At 35.0% G+C, this 26,630-nt stretch overlaps 1 protein-coding gene across 4 annotated transcripts in view; it reads left to right on the top strand.

Annotated features, from left to right (window-relative positions):
* The window catches only part of hivep2a (HIVEP zinc finger 2a), a 92,446-nt gene that overhangs the window by 48,213 nt on the left and 17,603 nt on the right, over positions 1 to 26,630 (top strand). For all 4 annotated transcript variants that reach the window (XM_066702423.1, XM_066702250.1, XM_066702338.1 and 1 more), the window contains 2 exons: positions 9,925 to 10,090; positions 26,391 to 26,452. The gene's annotated coding sequence lies outside the window, so the exon portion shown is untranslated. The remainder of the gene's footprint in view (positions 1 to 9,924; positions 10,091 to 26,390; positions 26,453 to 26,630) is intronic.

Raw genomic sequence — 26,630 nt, 5'->3', positions numbered from 1 at the left:
TTTTTTTTATTTCAGCTTCAGAGACCAGGTTGTACTTTAAAGATATTTAAAATAAATTAGAAGAGATTAGAAGTGTATTAAGGCAACCAAGTATTGTTATCATCCATGCTTTATTTTGTCTTTAAATTGAAATAATGTAGGATATTATGCGCTGCAAACAAAATAACAAAATTGTAAATGGTTGTGGCTGCCATACTGTAATATGTACAATACTGTACAGCAGTTTACACACCCTGAACCTATAACATGAGATGTGCAAATTATATTCTCCAACATTCATATTTTCAAATTATTTGATTCTCCACTTGAATATGGAATTCAAATTGAATTTGCTCCAACAATTCACCAATTATGTTATTCTCCATACACAAACCAATAATCTTTGAAATGCATAACTTATTGAAATAAAATTCCACAGGAAATGTTTATATCTTCCAGTTCATTTGATGATCAATTTCATATGTATTCTTCTGGATCTGTATGAACCAAAGGAAGGTCCACAGTCAAAACGTTATCAAAGTGGAAAAGAAACGTAGCCTGCAAAATAAAACCTTGCTTTCTTTTAAGCAGGCAGATAAGTCCCAAAGAGAAAAATAAAACATGATATACCATTCAGTATCCATTTTATAAATCTGGAGAATGAACTGAACATCTTCTGATGAAGTGTGACATTTGACTTCCATTTGGAGTAATAACTGAGGTTTCCACAATGAAAATCAGATGTAAGAATGGTTATTGGTATCTAAATGAACCATTCTAAATGTCTGTTCAAGTTTATTCCTTGAGTGAAATTTGAAATAGGTGAATCTTTTTAAAATAACCTTGAATGCACAGATCATTATTAAGAATCACTAATCAGAAAATACCTCCAATAATATCATAAATCCTTAATTTTCCCTCTTGAAATTTTGAGAATAGAGTCTGAAGTATAATTATTAGCTTATAAAGACAATTTGACTAATGTTGGTGATTTTTCTTTAATTACTAGTCAATTTCTTTTTTCATTATATGAGAATGTGTGAATTAGAGAATTCTGTTCATATTCAACAGTACTCGTTATTTGTCTTTACCTAAAACATTTATATATTTACTACTGGCAGTTGTTTATTGATGTTTTTCAACTGTAATAGTCTGACTAGCCTCCAAGGGATAAAATTAATGTAATGAATGATTTACTTTTTATCCGCTATTAACTTGCTACAGCCTTACAAGACTTACAAGTCAAACTATGAGAGACATGTCTTTGATATAACAAAAAGGGAGATGAGTCTGACATTTTCCAACTGGATTTACTTTTTAGGAGTTTTAACCCATTGTGGAAATGCTTTTAGCTTTAAGCAGTTGGAAAACCTTTTCATAAATTGTTAAGCTCTAGTGTCATACTGTACTGTCTGTGCATCTAATAAATAAACATAGCAATGTACCATTTATCAGCACTCAGTCAAGCACTAAAGAGCAGTGTTCAGGAATTCGCAGTGTTCAGCTATATGCTGTACAGCATCTGAAACCGCATCCTAGCAGTGCTCTGCCTGTGAAGTATTGTTATACATTGCACCCCTGCCAGCCTCCCAAATTACTGAATGAAGTCACACAAGTGAATGGATGGAAACCATTTCTTCATCCCAGAGACCTGCAGTCAGATGACCTGTTGAAGAAAAGGGCCAAATAACTTTTCCATTTAAGGAACTTCATTCTTGTATTTTAATGTACTTCAACATACTGTGAGAATAGCCAGATTCTATGGAGTGGCTTAGTGGTATTTACTACTAAAATCATATAAACTGCATAGTAATGCAAGCAGTCATAAATCACTCATAAATCAGTATGGAGTTGGAAGCTGTCTTGTATAGCTGTGTTTCATTAATATCATTATTTGGGTCTAATTCTATCTACTGTTGATGATCTTCTGTAACTGTTGTGAATATTTCACCCCAGTTTACCTTTCTACTTCATTGATAGAGCTGAGTTATTTCCTGTGTTCATTTGATTTCCCGTCTGTATCCTGAGGTTTAGCAGCACTTGAGCACATTCCACATATTGGGAGGGGGCGATGGCTGCAGGGCTACAGCTTTACAAAGTTTCGGTTTGCCATTAGGCAACAGAATTCTTATGTTATGACAAAGAGGGATGTTCATGGCTGTACATGTCCAGCTTTGCCATTGAATTAAACCCCTTTTCCTGGAAGTTTTAGTTGGTGTTTCTTTTTTTGTTTAAAGAAACCCCAGCTAAATTAAAATAATTATAATAATGAAAGCTTTATGCTGTTTTCTTGTTCTTCCTGGCTATGTACCATCTCTGTCATCATGCGTGTTGTGTAGGATGCTCATAGACCCTTGAAGTTTTGACTTCAGGGTCAATCATCGCATTCATGAGGAATTCTGTAAAACAGGACAGTTCCCTATATGCTGCTGCTCAAGCCATTCCATTAAAAGGTCATAAAGCTCCCATTTTATCTCTCTGAGAGTACCTGCATGCAATGTCAGAAGTCCCAGGCAAGATGTGATATGCATTCACAGTATATCATGGAACAGATATGCTTATATATATATATATATATATATAATTGGTGGAATTTGGAATTTGTGGAAGTGTTACAGCATAAATCAGTAGCTCATCTATAAGATAAAATGTATAATTTAAAGAGTAGCAGCCAGTCTGCTTCACATTGAGTCATGCTCATGAGTCTGGAGTTGTTTTTCTCTTGAATGTGGGAAACGGACAGAGCGGGTGAAATCACCCAAAGGAGCCAGCTTCTCTGAACTGTGTGACCTTGAGTTTGTGTGTTGAGTCAGCCTGCTAGAACAGATCCTGGGTTCCTAAGGAGTGGGATTGAGCTACTGCACTGGCGTTGAAGGCACCTGTTCAACTAATTAGCCAATTTGTCACATTTTATGAACACAATCATTATAATTTCTCTCTTAATATAGTTTTCAATGAGCAGCTATATTAAGTGTGGACAACTGCAGGATTTATTTGTCATTTAATATTATTTATTTAATTTCCAATCTGGGAAGGACATTTACAATTTATATCGGAAAAGAAAGATTGACATGTGGGGTGTCTGGAAATTATAGTAATTATCCTACACTGGCACCAGATAATTCCCTCTATACACTACCAAAGCAACATTATAACCATATGCTTCCCATTCATTCTACCCAAAATCATGATTTTAGATATAGCTGTTACAGGGCACTTCTTTTCAAAACCACCTGCTGTAAGGATAAATACTTATATTGCCTCTGCTTTCTTGGCTTGATTAGTTATTTAAAAAATCCTACGCATTAAAATTATAAAATGTGCTGGAAAATGCATATAAGAACACGACCATTTCCTGATGCACTGGCCTTCAGAGAAGATTTTAGGTAATGTTTCTAAAGAGAGCTGACAAGAAAGCCAGGCATTCCATTCACCATAGTTTTGCAAGCAATATTGTTATTGTAACCCTCCTTCTCAAATTATTTAAGATCCAGGCAATGTAGCAAGGCGTTCCAAAATACACTGAGCTGTGATTTCACTTCTTTTCGCTTTGCTGAAAATATTGCCTACTTCCCTTGGGAGGTATGTCTAGGTTTGTTCTCAGAAGATCAATAACAATTGTTTCAAAGCCTTGTCCCTTTTGCAGTATATTCACTGAAATATTAGGACAATTAAAATAAAAGATGGTCCTTCCCATCAGGAAATCTACTCAAGCAATTCCCCATACTTGTGACTAGCAACTTGATTCCCGACCTAGTTGTCGGGGGAGCGGTCACCGCTGAAAAAAAATAGTGTGATTCTAAATGTTATGGCCACAGCTATTCAGAGTATTTGCTGCTGATGTACTTATCAGTCAGTCAGGTGTTTCTGTTATTCTGTTTTAAGGGTAAAGGATGTGGTATATGCTTTCTCCATTTGAAGTCCTTTTGCCTATAGAATGTGTAAGAAAATGCAAGAACAGTAATAATAGAAATTCTGAATTGCTTTTAACATTTTAATGTTATATGGTAAAGCTTGTAAATTATAACATTAACAGCAAATTAAAGACATCCTCTTAATTTGCATCAAACATACTATTCTGTTTCCTTCTATACATTTTTAATTATTTACATTAAGTAGAAGGTAATTGCATTGTCTTAATATAATGCCTGAAGCCAATCGCCTAATTAAACCTAAGGAGCACAAAGGCACTGATTCTAGAAGTATTTATTAAATAGTCAAGTATTAATTATGCATGATTTTTAAAATTAGTAATATAAAACAGGAATGGCAATACTATAAGCAATATGTCTAAAGCTATCACTATATCCAGCCTGAAGTCACTGTGTCTAGATGTGGAAAGGTGTCATAGAGTTATCTTTGAAATAAAATGTCCTAAAATGTATGTATTTTTTAACAATCAGAGGTTGTGTGCTGTTCTGATACTCAGATTCCTTATATGTTCTTAATGCCCCACATTATGCAATTTGATTAAGTTAATGGGATATGTATTATATGTAGCCTACACAAAGGTGTGTTTTAAGGGCTGAGAAATTGATTTACTTACATGTCACTTCCTGTGCTCAAGCCCTGGAATTGTCAAGCCAGAACAGGTGCACCTATCGGGGGTGGTGTCTGTTCCCATGGTTTCGGTACTTATAGCAGTGAAGTAGGCACTGACGCACCTGGTAGCCTTAGGGTCTTGAACAGTACAATAGTTTCAATCCCATTTAAAATGTGCTATGGATGTTGGTATTGCTTCCTGTGAAACCACCATCACTTGTATCTGAAATAATACGGAAAGTTGTTTCAGAGCGGAGAGTGATTAATCGACAATAGGAGCTATTGATAATACGCCCAGTAACAGCGCTGTTACCAAAATTATTATTGTTGTTACGGTAACGCAGAAAATATTTACAAGAATATCCAGAGGAATTTTGGTGCCTCTTTCAGTTTCTTTTCCTACATGAATAGGAGAACTTAAAGTACCACTTTCTCCACTTTTTCTACAATTTATAGACTTAACAACCCCCATTCCTTCTGTGTTTTTGTGAGGATTAGAAGTATGATGAGTTTCTGAATTACTTTCAAACTAATATTTCCACATTTCCGGATCAATCTCCACAGTTGATGTTTGTCAGTCACATCTATTTTAGTTATTTTAGATTTGACTGCTGCATTCAATACTGTGGACCATGCCATTTTACTTGATCATCTTAAAGTATTTAAAATATTTGATCGGTTAATGGGCATTAGTTATTAAAATAAGTGTAGCAGTCTTTAAGTGGTTGTGCCACACAGTAATACTTTAACAAAAACTAAGCATTGATATTACAGTATAACAACGCTGAATGGGAATGGTAAAAAACAAACAAACAAAAAAACACTGAATCATTATAATCAGCAACATAAATTATAATCACTACAGCAAACGGATGTTTTGCTCACAAATGACACTGTAAACTACAGACGTTGCCCTTGTAAGAAAAGCATTCCTTGCAAATGAAACGGAAAACCTTTACTTTGTCTTCAATGTTTCCTCCCGAATCCAGTTTGAATCCAAACCTGTAGTTTTCCCTTTACCGGCTTGTAACCCTCCAATTTGTGTGCAAATACTTTACTGTGGCTCTGGTGATGTGATATCTTGCGTTATTCGCCTTTTATGTGTTGCTGAATACACTGTGCATACTGTGCCTGCGTTTTAGCTGCATAAACGCAAATCGAGTTCGTCGCAATCTCTACCTCACCTGTCTACAGTCTTTCATGTGCTTGAAAAACGCGCATTTGTATAGTATTACAAGTGTCTTAACAACTGTAGTCAGATTGAGTTGGCCCTAAAGCACTTATTTAATGTATTTGACTGTGCAGTATATAGATCCTTTGATGTTATTTATACCAATAATTGTAATGTTTTATGTTCATATTTACATTGAAATACCCTACTCCATTTGTGCTAGTTGTACACGATCGTTTGCCTATCATTATACCACACCGTTTAAAGCGCTACCAGTTACAATTAGTGGTTTTGGCTCTTGTAGGTAGTTCGAAATATCAGTGCTTCTATTGTTAACCGTATAATCGTCATTATGATGAAAAAAATAATAATACAAAACATCTGCAAATTTGTATCGTCGATCAATGAATTAGTTGATTAATAGACCCGATTTAATCCAGGCAACCCTAGAAATTATCAATCATTAAGGCAAGGCAGCACCCACACTCATCCTGCATTCACTTGAGTGTAGGGCAATTTAGAGTAGCCAATCAACCTAAGCAGCATGGTCCACAGGTTCACAGGGAGAACATGCAAACTCCAGACCCTAGGCTGTGCTACTCAGTACACCACCATGCCACCCCACAAAGGTTATCATGAAAGTTAAAAAGATAATTAATGGTTTTGTAACTGTGTCCACGGCTTCTCTACAAGGTCACCAAATCTGAGATATTTAGCAGGCTTTCATCTTGCTCTTATGTGTTTTGTGTTTACCATTATGTGCCATCTACTAGGGACTGAATGGTCATCTCTAAATTAATTCGCTATGTGATTTCTGCATGATTCAATGCCTAGGTTTCCATTTGTGGTTTGAATGTAGTCGAGACATTTAGCTCAAGCTAAATAAAAAATGATGCTGTCCAATTTGGGTTTCCATTATATCACTATCCATCTCTGTGAAAGTGTTTCTTTCCACCTGATATCACATTCAAATTGGGAAGGGTAATGTTTAATATGCAAATTAGCCATCAATCGAGGACATTTCAATTAAAAATAAAAATAATAGCCTGACTGCCTTAGCATTACAATACCATATATCATCGCTAAATATAAAACTACATCCCAAGTACTTACAATTTTGTCTTCTGGTACACAATATGGTACACAATAAGGGATCCATTTCCTTGCTGTTCTTGTCGTACAGTTCAGGACATAGCTTATACTCATTAACATTTGCATGAGAAATATGTGTTTCTATGCATAAATTACCCATGTTTTCAGTTTTTTTTTAATCGGCCAGAAACTGCATTCTGTCAAGTTATTTTCTAAAATGTAAATGGGCCTCGGTACTTATCGAGTAAAAGGTTCTGCAAATGTTGCATCTCTAGATTTTAATCTGTTGCCTTTATCAGCTGTTGAATTAAATAGGGTTTGAATAATAGAGGAGAAGTTGAGTGGATGGCCATTTGAAATAAACACCATTCATCAACCTTGCTGTCCATGATAGTGTTGTAAATACCTGGTTAATTTGAGCATTGTAACTGCAATTTGTTTCTGCTGCAGAGATCTGCAGTGTAGGCCTAGCCTAATTGTTAATACTATTACACTTGTCAATTGAAGGTAGAAAAATGTCTTTTCACATAGACATTCATATGGCCGCAGCTATATCTAGTACTCTCCATAAGCTCAAATCATAAAAACTGATGGAAGATCTATTTCAACAATCATTTTCTCACTTTTTTTTTATTTTAAGTGGTTACATTGGTCTTATATTTTTCGAACCAATATTAAGACGGTGATGTTTGTGAGTTTTTTATAATAGTGATTCTTGACATCTTTTTTTAAATCACAAAATAGATGAAAATTAAGATATTCTAATTATTACTTAGTATAATTATTCATAAATCCTTTTTTTGTTTTAAGCTGTTCTGCATTCTATGATATAACAAGCAATTTTTTTTTTCAAATTTCTCATATTCTCTCTCTCTCTCTAAAAAAGATGATGCAATTGTAATGACAAGCTTGCCATGGTTGCTTGCCTTTAAGTAGTGGACATGATGAAGTACTTTTTTTAACCCCTGGTGAAAAATCAGTTTACCATTCATGATGTAGGACTAGATTCTTAAAAAATAAAGGCCATTTTGAGAATCTTTTTTTTTTTTTTTTTTTTTTTTTTTAACTTCCTTTCGGAAATCAATTGCATTGTCTGTTCTGTATCGGTGTTCATGGCATTCCTGACTAGAGCTCCTGTGAGTAGATCTCACAAAGCAATGTGGTGTCCATCACTGACTTGCGTTTGATTTTTGCAAGGAATAAAGACATGGATCAGCATACTGCTCGGGTGGCTGGGATTATGTAAGAGATCCACTCTGCACTGTGCAGGGAATCAAATGCCTGTCTGCTCCCATCATATTATGCAGATATCACCACAAAACCACTGCTACATTCCTGTCTTTGTTAGACCTGCCACTGGGTCTTAATGAGGGAATGGGAGTTTATTTTAAACTGCAGAACACTGTACCTTAAACTATACCTTACTGTGCCAAACCGTTTTTTTTCTATATTGTACATTTTTCATATTGTACATTTACGTATTTAGAAAATGTGGTAAAAGACTATTCTGGGAAGCTGACTAGAATTATGTGGGGGGTTCTCTTCACATAATCAAGACAGTCATTCATAAGTTAAAAAAAAAAATCTGGTTGGCAGGTAGCAGCTCAGCACAATACATATTTAATAATATGACAATGGTAATGATGATAATTGTTGCTAATCACTCTAATTGTTTGTTGACTAAATAATCAGTGTCTTAAATACTTCAATAATGTGTTATCGTTCATCATTAATTGTAAGTAATATTAGTTTTATTATGAATAATAATAATAATAGAAGTTTGCTCCAATATCAGTACAGAAAATATTTAATGAAGATGAGGGTGAACTGTATTTGTTGTGGAACCACAACAAGAGGCTGCTATTAGAGTGAAAAACTTCTGCCAAGGTCATATTTCCATGGCAAATATAATTACATTTCCAAATGAAGGACTAAGAGAGACTTAGTGGTTGGAAGAATTGGGCACTGCTGCAGCCTGGGGCCAATGGATTTCTGGTAATTTAATTTCTCTGAACTCAATAGTTTGTCAGTATAGGGAAAATCTAAAAACTCAGCATTTTATCATAAGAAATGGTTGAAATGGCTGAAGAAATCATCCAGTTAAATTATCACCCTGTCTAGGTCCCACCAAGTATACTCTCCAGATATATACAGGCTTTCAGCAGCTTTTATGGAAACAGAAGAGTATCTAAGTGACTTATTGTAGGGGCAGTATGTTGGATGCCCTAGCCCCAGAGTAAGCACTGTTCATTGAGAAAATCTGTAAACAAAAAAAACACAAAAAACTCCAGTTTGGTTGGATAGAAACCTGTCACTCAAACTGAGAGTCCGTGGCTGGGTGTACTAGTCTTGTTGACTTTTGTCCACACCTGTGTAATCTCATGCTGTTTGATCACTTTCTTGATATGCCACACCTGTCAGGTGGATGGATTATCTTGGCAAAATACATTTGTGAGCACAATTTGAGAGAAATAAGCTTTTTATGCTAATGGTAATGTCTGGGATCTTTAATTTCAGCTCATGAAACATGGGGCGAACACTATCATATTGTGTTTATATTTGTGTTCAGTGTAGATAATCAGTAATATCCTACCAAAATTCTAGGAAATTATTGCTTTCAGATGGAAGAAGGTCAATTTAACACTCCTGGAAGGGACACATAAATCGAGTCTCTTTCCTTTAAATTGTTAAGGGAAAAGAGCTTCATCAACAACAACACAACAGTTAATCTAGGAGTTCATATTTAATACTGGTTTTAGTGTTGCAAGAGACCGAGGCAAATGAAAGGTATTTCTTTTAGTATTATTATCATCATCATAATCCCAGCCAGGAGCTCTCATTAGTCTCAGAGTTTGTATTGAATGACATAGTAATTGTTCTGTAATGGTACATGAATTGCAGCACAGACATGAAACACTGTTAGGATTGAATCTGATTGCTCCTTAAATGGGACTCAACACCAGACATCTTGGGGAGACCTTTATTTCTGTTTCAAGGTATCTCTACAAGAACACAGAGTTTCCCCCCACCCCTATAATAACTTTATAACTTGAGCATTACAATCTATTACAGTAGAAGAGTGGGTTTTCTTTTTGTCCCTGGATGTGTGTAAACTGTAATTTGGTCTCTCTGTGTTTCAGTGGCCTGTGTTGTCTTGGAACCCTGGCAAAGGATTTCCTTGGAACTCTGCTCCTGCGGCCAAAACGCCTTTGAGACACAAAGCGGTCGGAGGACGCTTGAAAGACCCCTGGCCTCTCACCCTGGTCTTGCACTCCCCTTGGGATGTAATGCTGGCTTATCTAGTTGGTGAGTTGCGAGACAAAGTCTGATTACAAGCATAGCTTTTACTGAAAGACGCATGTTTCCTGCTTAATTAATAATTAATTTCTGTTCTCACTTCTGTGTTGAAGTGCAGGTGTTTTTGATTGCAGTGATTGAGGACCACATTCAGGCAGGTTTTATAGTTGATTAAAATAACTGGGAAATTATTACATTTGTTTTAATCATTAGTTCAACTGGGTATTTAAGATTTCTTTGGGCCCCCGTGAACAGAAGTTGAATACCCCTGGATTAATTTTAAACTTTTTTTTCTAATTTATGTTATGGGTGCAACATTGACTATTGTTTTCTTATGTTTGCTTTTGAATACTTGCACTTTCAATTCACTAAAGTATAAAATTTGTGATTAAAGGATTTGGGGGGATTTTTAATTTGTATTTGCTTTATCCTACATTGTCACATACTCATCCCTTACTCTCCAATCCTCCGTTTACATTTTCCATAGATACCTGTATTCATATTTTCATTAACTGTAAAATACAAACACTTTAGCCTGGACAAGTTGTAATGTTGGAGGTATAATGGGAAATTGCATATTGTCTGACATGATTTGATCACTAAACCCTTGTAGTTGGCTGCATGGAGCGTAATTCTGGAAATCAAATAGATCTGCCTGAGCTTTCTTGGATATATTCCTTCTTATATATAACTGGACATCAACTTTTTAAAGCTGATTATTATAATGAAATGCATTTGAAATAGAAAAGGTTTTGGTATGTTCTACATTTCATAGCTATTTACAACATGCTCTAGCAACACATCTATTAATGGATGATGACAGCAACACTCTTTACACTGCAGAAGTGCAGAATGTGCAGAGCATGGGATTTGTTCTGTTATTCTCAGAACAATACATGGGGTAAGGACCACACTTGTGTATTAGGTTTCAAATTTGATCCTTTTGGCTTCTGGATTGTTGTGCATTTTGGAAGGAAAATTGATCGAGGCTGATAGAGACTGATATATCCACTACATGCTGACATTAATTTATTAATTAAAATCTGATTTGAGTTACATCAAGAAGATAACCATTCATAAGTCTCACAAGGGTCTTACAACTCGGTCAATATTTTAGATTTGCAATTACATTTAAGTGTGGAGTGGCAAACATGTTAAACATTATAAACAAAGCACTGACTTGATCATTTTCTATGCATTTTAGATGCATTTAATCTGTGAAACCGCTTGATCTCAGGCTGGTTGCTAAACTCTTTATGTTGACGTTCTGAAAGATTCCCTCGGGAAATGTGTTACAACTATCTGCCATACTAATACCAACACCTACATTAGCATTGTCTCTGTCTGTTTGTACAAGGAGTATTCACAATGTTGTGTGTTGAACAGAGAATTGATTTAATGCTGCTATGGTTGACATTAGAAACTCTTTGTAGATAGTTTCTAGGAACTGTAGGAACTGTTCACACTAGAAAACGTAAGACCCACCCTTCTGCTTTTGTGGAGTAGTTTAACAATGTCTTAAATAGACAGTACATATATTTTAGTACTATTAAAGGTACTCTCTGATATTAAGTTTTAAAACATTTCAAATAAAATAATTTATTCCTTAAATTACTTTTTTCAAATTTTGTTTAGATACTTGGCAAGAAAGTTCCTACATTAATGTCATATGTTTCCACTTCCAGAATACAATCACTCTGCCTGCGTGTTTCACTATAACCCCATTCACACTGATACAATTGCCGGCAATGTCTGTGTAAATGGGTCATTGCCGGCAACCGCAAGGGTCCTAGTCAAATTGCTGGCAATATGCTGGCAATTTGTCTGTGTGAATGTAGCCGGAATATGATTGCAAATTCAGCGTCAAGTCCTTGCGTGTCGACGCAGTGCGTCAGCTAACTGCCCTAACCAATCAGAATAGGGGCGCATTCTTGCGACCACAACAGGACAAGGTTCAGCTACCTTTGAACAAGAACTTGTGATCGTAACAAGAAACGCACCGGGTTGTTAGAAATGGTGGAGGTTGAAAATAATATAGTCGCAGCAATTCTGAGTGTTATTAATGAACCAACAGGTTGGCATACTATTGTCACATGTCAGAAGTTATGTACCAATAAATCATACAAAAGATATTATCTCTATACAGGCAAACATGTTACTCCCTCACACTGGGTTCGTTTCAAACGAAATCGGTTTGGTTCTTTTGCTTTGAAACAATGTATCAGTCAGTCTGCTGCTGTTCACTTGTCTTGTGTACAAACTGCTCAGTTCGTAACTCGGGCTCGTTCCGTGTTTTCTCCGATCATATTGCAATAATAAAGCGAGCTTGGTTCGTTTTGTATTAATAAAACACTGGATATTTACATTTTACATGATTAGTGCATATAAGAAATGGCAGCATAACGCGTACAATAACAAATACATACACCGATCAGCCATAATATTATGACCACTGACAGGTGAAATGAATAACACTGATAATCTCATTATCATGGCACCTGTCAGTGGGTGGGATATATTAGACAGCAAGTGAACATTTTGTCCTCAAAGTTTATGTGTTAGAAGCAGGAAAAATGGGCAAGCGTAAGGATCTGAGCGATCTGTGTATGACTACCTAGTATTGTTTACTGTATACACTCACCTAAAGGATTATTAGGAACACCATACTAATACTGTGTTTGACCCCCTTTCACCTTCAGAACTGCCTTAATTCTACGTGGCATTGATTCAACAAGGTGCTGAAAGCATTCTTTAGAAATGTTGGCCCATATTGATAGGATAGCATCTTGCAGTTGATGGAGATTTGTGGGATGCACATCCAGGGCACGAAGCTCCCGTTCCACCACATCCCAAAGATGCTCTATTGGGTTGAGATCTGGTGACTGTGGGGGCCAGTTTAGTACAGTGAACTCATTGTCATGTTCAAGAAACCAATTTGAAATTATTCCACCTTTGTGACATGGTGCATTATCCTGCTGGAAGTAGCCATCAGAGGATGGGTACATGGTGGTCATAAAGGGATGGACATGGTCAGAAACAATGCTCAGGTAGGCCGTGGCATTTAAACGATGCCCAATTGGCACTAAGGGGCCTAAAGTGTGCCAAGAAAACATCCCCCACACCATTACACCACCACCACCAGCCTGCACAGTGGTAACAAGGCATGATGGATCCATGTTCTCATTCTGTTTATGCCAAATTCTGACTCTACCATCAGAATGTCTCAACAGAAATCGAGACTCATCAGACCAGGCAACATTTTTCCAGTCTTCAACTGTCCAATTTTGGTGAGCTTGTGCAAATTGTAGCCTCTTTTTCCTATTTGTAGTGGAGATGAGTGGTACCCGGTGGGATCTTCTGCTGTTTTAGCCCATCCGCCTCAAGGTTGTACGTGTTGTGGCTTCACAAATGCTTTGCTGCATACCTCGGTTGTAACGAGTGGTTATTTCAGTCAAAGTTGCTCTTCTATCAGCTTGAATCAGTCGGCCCATTCTCCTCTGACCTCTAGCATCAACAAGGCATTTTCGCCCACAGGACTGCCGCATACTGGATGTTTTTCCCTTTTCACACCATTCTTTGTAAACCCTAGAAATGGTTGTGCATGAAAATCCCAGTAACTGAGCAGATTGTGAAATACTCAGACCGGCCCGTCTGGCACCAACAACCATGCCACGCTCAAAATTGCTTAAATCACCTTTCTTTCCCATTCAGACATTCAGTTTGGAGTTCAGGAGATTGTCTTGACCAGGACCAGACCCCTAAATGCATTGAAGCAACTGCCATGTGATTGGTTGGTTAGATAATTGCATTAATGAGAAATTGAACAGGTGTTCCTAATAATCCTTTAGGTGAGTGTATTTCCTATAGACGTGTGTAAATTTAATTTTGTAAATTGCATGATGCTTTGAACTGCACTGTAGTTTTGCACAATGCACTGTATTGCTCTTATTTGTAAGTCGCCCTGGATAAGGGCGTCTGCCAATAAATAAATAATAATAATAAAGACGGCAATACTACTTGTAGTCTAACTACTTCTGATACAACCGAATAATACATGGGCACGTTCACGTTGTGCAGAATGTGCGCAGATCATTTTCATAATCGTATGACAACAGTCTGAATAGTGACGTATCCAACTGTCTATTAAACGCACTGTATGCAGTTATACAGAACACAACAACAGGCTGCTATATTTGTGAATAGTATAATCAGCGCTGCGCTACCGAATGGTGTTTGTTTTGCCTATATAAAAATATACAATAACACCGTAGTGTGACATCTCCTAAATATCCATCTCAAGAGTATTTTACTGCTACTGCCATATCTTTAAACGGGGAAATGATCGCACTTGTACAAACACGTCCAGAGTCGGTCCGGGTCTCCTCTCCGCATCCACGGGCTTTTGTAGCGTCTTGTTCCCATGGCTACAGCGCTCTTGCCGGCAATCTCTGTTTTCTGTTTGAATGCATCCTTGCTGGCAATTTTCCGGCATTCAAACCCAGTGTTGGGGGCAACGGGAAAAAGCAGGCAAACGTTGTCTGCAATTTTATGGCATTTCAGTGTGAATGGGGCCTATGATTGATGTTTGTTACTCTGTTAAAACAGATACACAATATCCATATATCGTTCACTCTATATATTTATGTTTATTTAAATATATATATATATATATATATATATATATATATATATATATATATATATATATATATATATATATGAGGTGTGACATGTCAATTTTGCTATCCAATGTGTGCCAGAGAAATAATTATAAAAATCTACCATGTGTCAAGTAAATGTATTAGGCGTTATATTTAATTTTATAAGCAACCAATATGTGTATTTTGAATCATTATATTTTCTGTATTCTTTGTAGTTTAGAAGTATAAAATAGTCCTATGGTGTAAAATGTCTTTATGTGAAAAAGGTTTGTCTGAAAGTTTGATGCCCTCCAATGTCCTATGGAATTGTTTTACCAAATATTGAAAAAGCACCCATGTGAGCTAGTGCATGAGCACCAGGAACTCTGACAAATAACCCAATGAATGTGGAAGAATTTTTGTATGTCTTTCATAAATAACTTAAAATAAATAAATAACTTAACATTCATAGCTCTTAATAGAATATTACGTAAATGTACTGGTTACACTGAGGTGTCCACATGATTGCATCGAAGGACTTCAGGTATGAAATCTGAATTTAACACATGGATTAATTATGTAATTATCACTTTTTGTATGTTTGTGAAAGCCTATTTGTGCTACTTTTTTTACTATTATTAATAGTCAAGTTTGACATAATTCATTACAATCCAGGCCATACTGCTGACTATACTGAGAACACACACGGGTCTTCATCACAGAATGTGCCAGAAGAAAAACAACTTTCACCTGTAGACTTTTCAACTCCCCTTTGATAACGCAATCAAGACCAATGAAAATAGTTAAAATAAACTGCAGAAGGAAAAGAATGACCTTAGGAGCAAAGTGAAAAAATTCCAAAACAACTGGCAGATGCAAAAATAAATTTATTACACGGTTTAAAAAGAGAATTGAAGTGGTTGAATATACTGATCACAACTGCTTGTGTCTTAACCAAACTTATTAACCTTGGAAAGCTACTCAAGTAATTTATTTTGTCTGCTCCAGGAGGGAGGCAGAGATGACCAGCGGCAGATGTTTTAACTTTATCTCCTCACTCATGTCCTCCAGATGGTCTCGCTCTTGTTTTGCACCTTCGCTTTACAGAATTTCGGCGGTTAAATACTTGGAAGTTATGAGCTATACTGTTCCACTTGTTTTAGCCAGAACTGCACAATACCCTGCTTGATAGATTTGTATCCACATGGTGTAATATTAAAAAAAAGAAACATGCTAAAAGTCTTTCAGTATGTTTTTATAGAAAGAGAGAAAAAAAGAAACTGGCTTTGGGATTGACAGATGTGAATTGCCTCCAGACCTAAACCTGTGTTAACTTCAGTCCAAGATAGACACAGCTGAAACGTCCATAGGAAGTAATCTTTTTCCTAATGTTACATGGTTTTAAAAGTTAACGACTGGTCACATATTTTATGTTTATATAAAGTTCAGCCTACCTCATAAAGTTCTAATATAGGCGAAGCTATGAAAAGAAGCCCTATAGATTAAATTAAATATAGTGGAGTAGTGCTTTGGTACCAGTGAGAAAGACAATTAATCAGTGCCCTGTACAGCTGTTTCCTGACAATTCTGCACAATGTTGTGGAAAATGTAATGAAGGCTAGCTCGGTAATGGTTTCAAGCTTACCCGGTGGAAAATATGACAGTCTTTCCATAGACAATTAAGACCAACATGGAGCATTTTTTTTCTCCTTTCATTCTTTTCTTTCTTTCTTTCTTTCAGGGGATGTGATATGTAACTTTCAGTGCAAAGTGGAAACATAGTAAACAATGGCAGCTGTGGAACTGAAACCCAAGGGCTGGGGAGTTACTGTGGTAGTATCTTTCAAAGAAACACCACAGTAATGTCAAGACTTGTGTTTTCAAACAATTTTGAAACCGTTCCATAGTACTTTAAAAAATATATTTACATACCACCATATACCAGCCGTATTGTGGTTGCATTGTATGGAAAATACTGTATACTTGAAAACAAGAGTTAAATGTTGAATGATGTTTTTGTTTCCTTGCACTTTTTCATTTTTTACTTGTGCTATTCACAGGGGTGGATTTTCATTTATCCAGATTTTTCATTCACAGAGACAAATTGCTTTGAAAATCTTGAATCTTGTCTGTTATAAATAGCCATAGCCAAGAGACCCAGAAGCCCTAGGCAAGCCTACCAAAACTCTTGTCAAAGGGTGTCTGCACTTGGCAATTACTAGTTATAACCAAAAATTTGCAAACTCATATTTGGTCTAATTATTTAATCAGCTGGACAAATGTCTGTCTGTGCCTCAATACATCTAACAAGCAAGTACATGTTTGAAATGAACAGCTCTTGATAATTGTGGCTGGAAACACAGACTCTGTGGTCCTCGGTGGCCGGAGTTCAAGATCCCCTGTCCCCACACATTATGGCAAACCTCACCCATGATGGCACACCTCACCCATGTTAATGCCCTGTGGATGGAATCCAACAGAAAATAATTCCTTCTGGGAAACAAGAGCAAAGGTTTAACCTATAAAACAAAAACAAAGTTGACATCTCTGAGGTAATTCTGGAGGTGATGGCAAGTTGGTGTTTGGCACTAACTAGGGCTTAACTGAATTATAGCTGGAATGTACATGTTTAGGTAAAACAATGATCATTATGCTTAGACTAATGCTAAATGTGTCAGGATACTCTAACTACTCTCCGTTGATAAATGTTCCTTGAACCATAAATACTTTTAAATGAATACATTTAATTTGTATCATTTAAAAAATAATAATAGTACGTCATGCAAGTAACACTTATTTTGGAATTCTAAGAACGTATATAGATGAAGTACTTTTTTTATGTTACGTTTCGTTATAGGCTTTTCTCTGGCATCTTTCAAGAAATAACGAAATGAGTTCCGATAAGCCAGATATACAAGCAAGATATATGTTTATAAACGATTGTGTTCCTTTAAACACACTTCTACACTACGTGCTCCACACCAAAAGAAGCAGGGAACCTGTTTAGTTGCATAACCAAACCTTTCATAACACAGTTTTATCAAAATGCTAACCCTGGATCACATTCATATTTCTTCCTCCTACACAAGAACTCTCACCCACTCTCTCGCACACCGAGGTAGCTATAGATGCAAGCGTCTGCACAACCACACATACGCACGCAGGTTCTCAAATGTTAATGTAGACGCATCCACTTTCATCACTGTCAGCTACTAAAAATACAATTCTGCTAATGAAGTTCCTTCCTTTCTCTTATTTAAATATTAGGCAGCTTGTATGTGCCTTTTTGTAACAATGGAGTGTCTATCGTTGCAAAGTGCATTGTAGTAAATTATGAAAACATAATTTCTTCCTGAAACTGCTTTAGGTTTATACATTTGCCTTTAAAAGTTTGATATGCAACAGATTCATCTTACATTTCTTGTTACATTTTTGTGCTACATCATTGACATTGATTTGCCTTAAATGATCAGAAGCTGTTCTGAAATAATTCTTTATTTTTTATATTTTTTTAAGTAAGAAAATGGCTCCTGTGAAGTGCTTAATCTTTTTGGATTTTTGGGGGATTGCTGCACCTTTTGTATTTAGTACATTTACATACAATAGGCCTACATGCTACAAAAGGTTACACATTCTGCTTGTAATATTATCTGTGGCATTTCTTGAAATGTGATTTTATATTGTCTTTTTGAAAGATAAGTCTGAAAGTCATAGACTGTTAAAAGAAAAAATATGGAAAAAAACATGGTTACTATTCAGTGAGATCTTAACCTTTTAGCTTCCTGCTTAACTTTTTTTTCAAGGTAAAAATGTTTTGAATAGAAGAAAACAAATGTTATTTTGACATTTGACAAGTAACGACTACTGGTATCTGTAGCAGTTTTGTTTCATTATTGATAATTTATGAGTAACAGTTCAGGGGTGAAATTCTATTCATCACTTAAAAGGTTCATATAAACCTAACAATATAACATCAATACCAAACTACATAATTATCCCTACATTTGCATTCTGAATGATTGGTAAACATATGTCTGTTATTTTGGAATCTATTGAAACTTTCTCTTCCCGTAATGCCTTGTGATATCTAGCGTGTGCACAATAATGGTTAAGATCTAATAACTTTGTTTGAATTTGCCATCAGTTTAATGGATAATAATAATAATTGAGATTTGTTATATTTTTCTAAAAGGCTGAATCATTGTACTTGCCTTACGTCAACAGTATCACTTCCAATAAAACTTTGGTACCCTCAGAAAGAGAACATCTCTCAAATGATAGATGCATGGTTGCATTTATAAATCCTTTAAAATAATTAAAAGGTATTTAGTATCATATTGATGGGTTTATATGAACCCTTTAAAAGTGTAAAACTGCACCATAATTGGTGCATAAGCAGCAGCAGAATTTACTTGTTTGGAAATCATGTTTGGAAATCAACTGCTTAGTTAATGTAAATTAACTGATTGCTCTTTTTAGGCTCTATTGACAACTCCATTACAACAAGCCTTTTATTGAATATGCCAATATCCAAGTATGTTCAAGACAATCCAGGTGGATAACAGTATTACAGGGCTAATTATTTAATATGGAACACATAGCTGCTTTAATGAGGATCAGAACATATTTTTAATCCAATCCAGTTTAAATAAATTCAGCAAAATTCATACCTGAGCTGGCCATGAGAAAGAGCTAAATTGATTGGAGCTACAATTGATTGGAGGGCTGCAGGTTTGGTAGTCCTTGCTTTCTGTGGTTAATTTCAAGAGAACCATACTTATTATGGTATGTTCTTTTGTGTTTCACTTTCAATTCCCACCTTAAAAATGATTTTCCCTTAAGTCATACAAGACTGGTTGTATATTTTAGTAGCTATGGAAATCTCTGTCCTATATTAACAGCACTAAATCTAGAGCTTACATGAAGCGAAACATCCTGTGCATTGAAATGCAGAGATTTGTCACAACCAGCTCTGTCAGAAAAATGGAAATGATTAATGATCAATTAAATAATTAAGGAGCTGACTGCAATTAAGTGATCTATGGAAAGGATCTGAAGGTCTTCTAGTTGAAAGCCTCTGCCCTAAATCAATAATTGTTTCTTGTGTTGTTACACATCTGCGTTTTAATAGAATTGTGGAGATATGTAAACACGAGAGCAGTTATTTTATTTAATTGGATGTTTAAAAATACTAAAAGTTAAACCATTGATGGTTTAGTCAGTAATAGATAAGCATGACAATGGAAAAAAAAATCTATCTTTGGAAGACAATTTCTGGTAATTGGGAAGAGTTCAACGAAAAGCGATAGAGACAGGTGAAAGCAGCTGAATCTGGTATGTCTTGTACGAGCAGATTAGAAGAGAATTCAATCCAGAAAGGTGGTGCCACTCAGTTCCAAGGAAGAGTTGAGGAATAAAATATGGACCTGTAGAAAAAATAAGAAAGTAACAGGTACACTTAAGACTGAAAATAGGAGGTTTTAATACATAAGTGCCTTCATCATGGAAAACAAGTGTGCAGCAAGCATTTTATTGATTCTTGTTTTATTTTTAATTGTAACTCTGGTTCTCTCAACCTGCATCTATGCAGCTTCGGATGTGCTGATCATCTTTATATACTGCTTTTTTTTTAATCTTTGTTTTCTAAAGACAGAGACAAAAAGGAAATTCACATTGATTCAATTGTATTTTTCATCATGTCGCAGGCAACTAAATCTCATGCATTTAAAATCCAGACTTTTATATATTTATACAAATAAATATACATGTTTTTTGTATGTCTGTATATTGTTTTAATCTGTTACTTGGATTTTTGTTTCCAGCAGCAGTAAAATGAAATAACCATAAGCAAGAAATTCACCAATCATGTCTCCTTTTTATGTATTTCTATAAACGATCATTCACTGTAACAATGTCCAAAGCATGTACGATTTAGCTTTACTGCAAGCTTAATGCATTTAGAAATGATAGCATTTATTCACAAGCAAAATAAATACCAATGCTAATCCCAGCCAAACAAACCTGACTGGAGAGATGTTAAGACTTTAATCTCTGAATTAGATAATAGTGTGTATTTTTATTTTGAAAAGGCACTTGTATGTCTTGCTCTTTAGTAAAAACAATGGGCATGTACGTCAGTCAGTGGGACTCATATAGCCTTGAGCAAAGAGCTTCCCACATACTTGCAGAGTGGCACTGTGAAACGCATTGGGGGCCTATAGCTCTTGTTAGAAACAAAATTAAAGCTTAATCTTCATAAATAAAAATGTGTTGAATAACAACCCATTCAGCACGTCCAGCACACCTTGGAGGAAATCAGGATTGTGACAGGAATGTGTGTGCTTGCAAGGTGGTTGTTCTTTGGGTGCATCACTTCTAGTGGGCAGAGAAGGAAACCATAGGCGACTGACCCTGTCAGAATGAATATTCATAAGACTTCAGACCTTATGTAATTTGTCTGAGTCATACAGACTCCAGAGGAGAATGTGTTTCTCCTCCCTAATAGATCTCTCACATTCTTGAGCTTGTCAACCCCCAGTAATGTCTTTCCTCCCCAGATGCTGTTGTGCCTTGCTGGGTAATCTGAAGAATACGCATTAATTTGCCTTTTAACCCAATACATTTTGTCTTAATATTTCCAACAGCATTGCATAATTTATATACAACATGCAAACAAGCATACACACATACATCTTTTTTTATTCCCCCCTTTTTGTATATTTCAACACATACTGTGATATCATTACAGGATTCTGAAAGAGCTTTTCGGAAGCAGTCCATAAATGGTCAAGCTTTCTTCCTGTGCATTCCTGTAATTTTTTTTGAGAGAACCACTTCTATATGAGCTTGACAGATATATTGGCTGAAATGCCTGTGAGAGTTTATGCAGGGGCTTTTGTTTGTTTGTTTGTATCAAGAAACTGAGAAGGATAATTATCATATGAAGATGACCAACTCCTGAGGGGTAAAATAAAATGTTGTAAGTAACACCCATAAATAAGTGTGAAATAAAAGATAATCCACTCTCCAACAGCTGATATCTTTACTTTTGTGTTTAATGTGTTTGCTTTAGTACTTTTATAACAACATAACAACAAATAACCTTTGGGTCTAGGCAGTTCCATTTTCCTCTATACCCTTGTATATCTGTGGTTGAAAAGGAGACCAATTTTGTGTCTTTTTACAGTCATCTCCTGCTTGTATTTAAACAGAAGAATTATGTTTCTATCGGGTTTGTCTCCATTCCTGGAGTTTTTACCATATTTCATGAGAATTTTCAAGATTGACAGAGTAATTTTCTACTTCCAAATAATAAATCCATACATTGGAAATTACTTTAACTATGTGATACTGAATGTTTGCCAAAGCTCTTAATCAAATTGTAACCCTGCATATTGTAAAATGTAATATATCCAAGTATTACATATGGGTAGTTTAACTTATTTTTACCAATCCATGGAATATGGGAACAATTAGAACCTATTTATTAAATAGTTGTACATTATTCAAACCTAATCTAAACCCTTCACTTTAGTGTTTGTCATGCTAGTCTACCTACAGAAAAGCTGGAGTCCATGTTTTTCCCCTGTACATTGCATGGAAGCTTAGTTGTAACAGGGCTGTTTTAGTCTATGTGTAGAACCATATTAAAATAGAAAATATTATTATTATTATTATTTTACAATTAAATACTGCAAAAGCTAATTTATATATCATAAGGTCTGGTGAAAGTTAGGCTATTTCATTCAAATAGACAGTAACCTCAAATACAATCAAACTCACCCGGGAATAATGGCTTTCTATTATGTTGTCATTAAGAAACCACAAATAATAAAATAAGAAAATGAAAGCCTCTGCATTCAGTTATATCCTTTATTATCATATACACATTACATCTTTCTCTCATACAGATATTCTTGGCTCTCTTTTAAACTGCAGACACAATTAAGAGTGAGGTCACTATGCATTATCAGAGCCAGTAACTCTGTTAAATAGAGTGGTAAAGTGCCTGCATTTTCTCACCATTTAATTTTATATTTGCTGCACGTATTCCCTGTTTCTATTTTGTCTGGTGTATTCCACAATTTAACTGTTGAAGCAAAAATACCTTCTGAGAAGAAGTCTTCCACATCCAAATCTGTACCGTGATTATTATTTACCAGATATGGTTAATAGGACACATTCAGTAGGCAAAGCAATAAATAAAGCAAGCAATCAATAAATAATAGGAAAAAAACACCTACATATAGGCCTATAGATTAGAACATATAGAAACATTATAATCCCTGTAGTTTTTAATGTAACCAGATACACTTTTGAAAAAGAAGCCTGCTATCCTGGAGGGAATATAATGCAAGACATTCAATTTTAGGTGAGAAACTTTATTATTTATACTGCAAAATTCAGTCTCATAGCATTGGATTCCCATCACTGTTCTGTCTAGACTTTGTCCATCCCAGTTGGACATTAAACTTACAAACTCAGAATCCAGAACCACTTATGTTAATCACTAAGCCAACTGGGCACTCTTCAGAATAGTGCTAAATTTAAATGGCAGGCAGTGCAAGTGGTCTTATGCCAAGTCTTCAGTCAAGGGTTCTGAGTGGGAACCCAGAGAAAATCCTTGATGTGAAAAATTACAGTTGTCCAGAAAGCATATCAGATAAACTCATATTTTCAGTGCAAAATGCTTAAATATCCTGTTGATATTAATAACACTTTTTAAAATGTATGGGTTAGAAAATCTTCCGACTCAATGTGCTAGTTTTAATGCTGCTCAGAAGTATTGTGGACAATATCTAAATAAACTATGAAACCAAACATGAATGTCAGATTGATGGATTAATGTATTTATATCAACAACAGTCTGTTGTATTTCACTTTTTGGTGAATTGTATGTTTTCTAAAACATCTTAATTGAGCATTTTAAAAACAATGTCTAGTTATATATTTTCCATTGTACTACTAAGCATAACTGAAAACTGGAAGAATTTAGAACAATTTAAATTTGCAACATATGTACAATTATTTAACTGAAGAGATTGTGTAAATGTTTGACTATTCAGCAGAGGTACATTCAAAACTTGAATCAATGAAAATGCTTCTTAAGCACAGATTATTTTGGGAAATCTATTAAAAATTGTTAATGGACAATATTATGAAGGAATTGGCCAATTTGTTTCTATTTTCTGATGTTTTTCATGTAGTTTTCTTGGGGAGTGGATATTTAAGTCTAGTGGCTTTGTACAGCTATGTGTTGCACCCTTATCTCCACATAGAAATAACATTATTATGTTTATTTATTGTTTGCCTGTGAACTTAGTCTAATCTCGTGTTTAAGAAAATATTTTTTTATGTGAAGCACATCTCCATTCAATAACAGAAAGCCAAAAGAATGTTTCAAGTGCTATAAATATCATGTGTTTCTACTTTTAGAACTGAACTTTGGCTCCTAGACACCAATGTCACATTACTCCCTTGCTTGTGTGAAGGCCATTCTGGTTTGAAATCAGGAAATATTTTAAATAAGGAAGTCTTGTATGTAATTTGATGTAATTTGCAAACTATATGTGTCTGTTTGTGCGTGTGAGAGAGTGTGTCTTTATATAGAACAAAAAAAAAAACTTAAAAATGCCATTGGCCTCTTAATGACTTGCCCTTTACAGCAGTAGTCTTTTTTGACCACCCACATTCATCTGCCAGCTAACGTCATACTTGCAACATTTCACAGGCTATTTTTACACCTTTTGTGTCTTTTGAGGAACTGAGTGGGCAAATTGGCTAGCAGTGATTCACAACACAGCATTTTCTGCCAGAACTATCAGATCAAAATTATGAGGAAACTGACAGATATTTGTGGTTGAACTGTAGATAATTACATTCCTTTAAGTTATTAACTGTGTTGGTAGTAAAGGAGTGAAGGATGAAGGAAAAATGGGTTTACTTTTAACGCAACAAAGACTGAGCAAATAGTGCTTTTCAAAGGTTTATAGCTGTTAAGTGAGAGTTAAAGCAGAGCATTTTCACAACCTTTTTTCACAGCCATAAGCCTCCAGGTGTTCTTGGAGCCAGTTCAACAAGTAAATCTAAACAATCTACCAATGAACACATGGAAATACTTCCTAATAAGAAGGAACAATTCTGAGAATTAAAAAAAAAACAGATACAGATTTGTTCCTAATTTTTTTTCATGATCAAAAATGTTTCTTTGGCATTTACTCTTTGCATAACTTCCATTATATCTTTTTAGATTTATCTAGAATTATGTTTTGCATTATTATTGACATTTCTAGCACATTGCAAGCAATAGTATTCTACAATAGTATTTCATTGATTGTATTAATCAAATTAAAATGCTAAAATAAATAACTGAGGAAAACAGTATGTATACATACATACATACATACATACATACATACATACATACATACATACATACATACATACGCTTAGATAAACAGATTATGTTTAAGAATGATGGATGGATGAATGATTTCTCAGAATCTACCTAAACAAAATAACAAAGGTAACAATAGTAATTTTGATAGTTTGCTAATATACAGGAAAATAAAACAATACCTTCAATATACTAATTTACACATAATACCAATTAAGATTTTAAATAATATAGAAATCAGATTCATAGCACTGCATTCATATTGGAATACTGTAATGTGATTATTTTATGACAATAGTTTGCATATTACATAATTGGCAAATGTAAATGTTTTTGTCACAGCTCCATGAATCCATAGAACTGCAATAGTATAAAGCAGTTAGACTAAAATTGTGTTGACTTTTTTGGTTTAGGCAGAAAGATATACAATTGATTACCTCACAATTTTGTCTTACTGCATATTGTTGCGGTTTCTTTAATAAACTAATTCTGGTCCTGAGTCTGCTATACTTATTGGAAGTCAATATATTGATTGACACAACTATCAGTTGCCTCTTATGTGTTCCTACAGGGATTCCCACATGTTAAAAGTGTGTAATAATTCACTAATCTGACTCTCACTGCACTTTCTTGTAATCTGCTTTGAGAACTATTTTCAGAGACTATTGTTAGCATGGAACATTATCTTATTACAACAAAAGGAAGGCGCACAAAAACCATGTAACAGTTACATGTTTATTTTCCAAATAAACAACACATAGCCTACAGATTGGTTGTGCAAATAGATATGCTGTATTGAATTATGAACACCCCCTTCATAATGGACTGGTCTACTCCCCAGTGCCCCAAAAAGTTTGTATTCAAAGTTGTATTTTGTGTGGAAATTAGTTTTTTTTCTTTTCATTTAGCAATCTAGATTAGATTATGTGGTGTTACAAAGAACAATAGGATTCATAATTTTAATTTGTCTATTCACAATTTTTATGTCTGTTCAGCAGATAAATCTCATCAATTTACCTGAGTTGCTATTAAAATGGGTCTGTAAATCCCATCAGGCCTGAGTTTTAGGAATAAATGACTGGTTCCCAGTACATGTCTGACGAAGTATAATTAAAAACATAGAAATGTGTGTATATAAATTATTAATTTAGCATTTTCATTTAGTATGATATGTTTACGACATTTTAAGAATTTTGCTAAAGTGTTTTGTTAGTAAGAAAGTGTGAAATATATGCTATATGAAAAACAATTATTATTTGTTTTTGTCTTGAAGGTACGATAAATATAAAGGTCCACAAAAACCCACTGAGAAAAGACGTCTTGCACTGGCTAAAAGTGAGAGCTGTTTTTTAAGTTATGTTATTAGTTGTTTCTATAGTAACTAATTTCAAGTCAGTACTGTATGGTATTGCAATTGTAATATTTAATTTGTATATATGTGATGTATAGTTAAGGCTGTGAACTTTTATGAAAGGTAATGCTTCAAAAATTATGGTTTGAAATGTGTGTGTGT

The sequence above is a fragment of the Amia ocellicauda genome, chromosome 1 (genome assembly GCF_036373705.1).
Source record: "Amia ocellicauda isolate fAmiCal2 chromosome 1, fAmiCal2.hap1, whole genome shotgun sequence".
Taxonomy (NCBI): domain Eukaryota; kingdom Metazoa; phylum Chordata; class Actinopteri; order Amiiformes; family Amiidae; genus Amia; species Amia ocellicauda.
The sequence above is the reverse complement of the archived record's forward strand: the minus strand, read 5'-3'. Positions and strand labels throughout refer to the sequence as shown.